This window comes from Galeopterus variegatus, unplaced genomic scaffold (genome assembly GCF_000696425.1).
Source record: "Galeopterus variegatus unplaced genomic scaffold, G_variegatus-3.0.2 Scaffold2739, whole genome shotgun sequence".
Taxonomy (NCBI): domain Eukaryota; kingdom Metazoa; phylum Chordata; class Mammalia; order Dermoptera; family Cynocephalidae; genus Galeopterus; species Galeopterus variegatus.
Genome location: NW_007728850.1, coordinates 150,961 through 151,904, shown reverse-complemented (window position 1 = coordinate 151,904; position 944 = coordinate 150,961).

Here is a 944-nt window from a genome sequence, read left to right as displayed (position 1 = left end):
GGGGAAGGGGGTGCACGGCCCTTTACTGGACAGGACGGTCTCCGGGGCCTGGGCGGCTGCGCTCCCAGCACCTCCGTCTGCCCTTCCACTGTTCACCGGCTCCTCTCTTCGCTGTCACTCTCGGTTTTCTCTGTTGACTTCCTTCTCAGTCAGTCACTGAGAGACCCCGCGAGGCCATGTGCAGCTCGCTGCCCCCGCTGAGGTCTCCCGCCTCCCTCCCGTCCCCGCCAGTGCTCGTTCTCATGTGTCCACACGTGTCTTCATGTCCCACTTCCCAAGGCTGGCTCCGGTTCAGACATCCCCACCCAGCCCCACCAGGTGGGAGCGCCTGGCCCTGGGACATGCTCGCCCTTTCCTGCGCGCTGGCTGCAGCTGCCAGCCTCCCTGTCACGGGCAGGGGACTGAGGCAACATGGCAAATGTGATGAGCGGACAATGCGATCGCACCTATACTATGATCATGGCCATGCAAAAAAGATATGAATATGGACAGGAGCTGGAAAGGAATAAAGAAAAGTGAAAAATATTTGCTGTGTGTATTAGTCCGTTTCTGTTGCTTATCACAGAATACCTAAAACTGGGGAATTTTTAAAGAAATGCAATGTATTTCTTATGGTTTTGCAGGCTGGGAAGTCCACGGTCGCAGGGGCGCATCTGGTGAAGGTCTTCTACTTGGTGGTGACTCTGCAGGGTCTCGTGGCAACACAGGAGATCACATGGCAAGAATCTCACAAGAGCTCACTCGTGTGCTCCTTATAAAACCACCAGTGCACACCCAAGACAACCCATTAATCCAGGAACAGGTCAATCCACTCAGCCACTCACGGGGGCACAGTCATCAAGATCCGATCACCTCTCAAAGACCCCACCTTTCAAATACCATAAGCAGATTTCCCACCCTCTTAACACTCACAGTGGGGTCACGTTTCCAACATGTGAACCTCC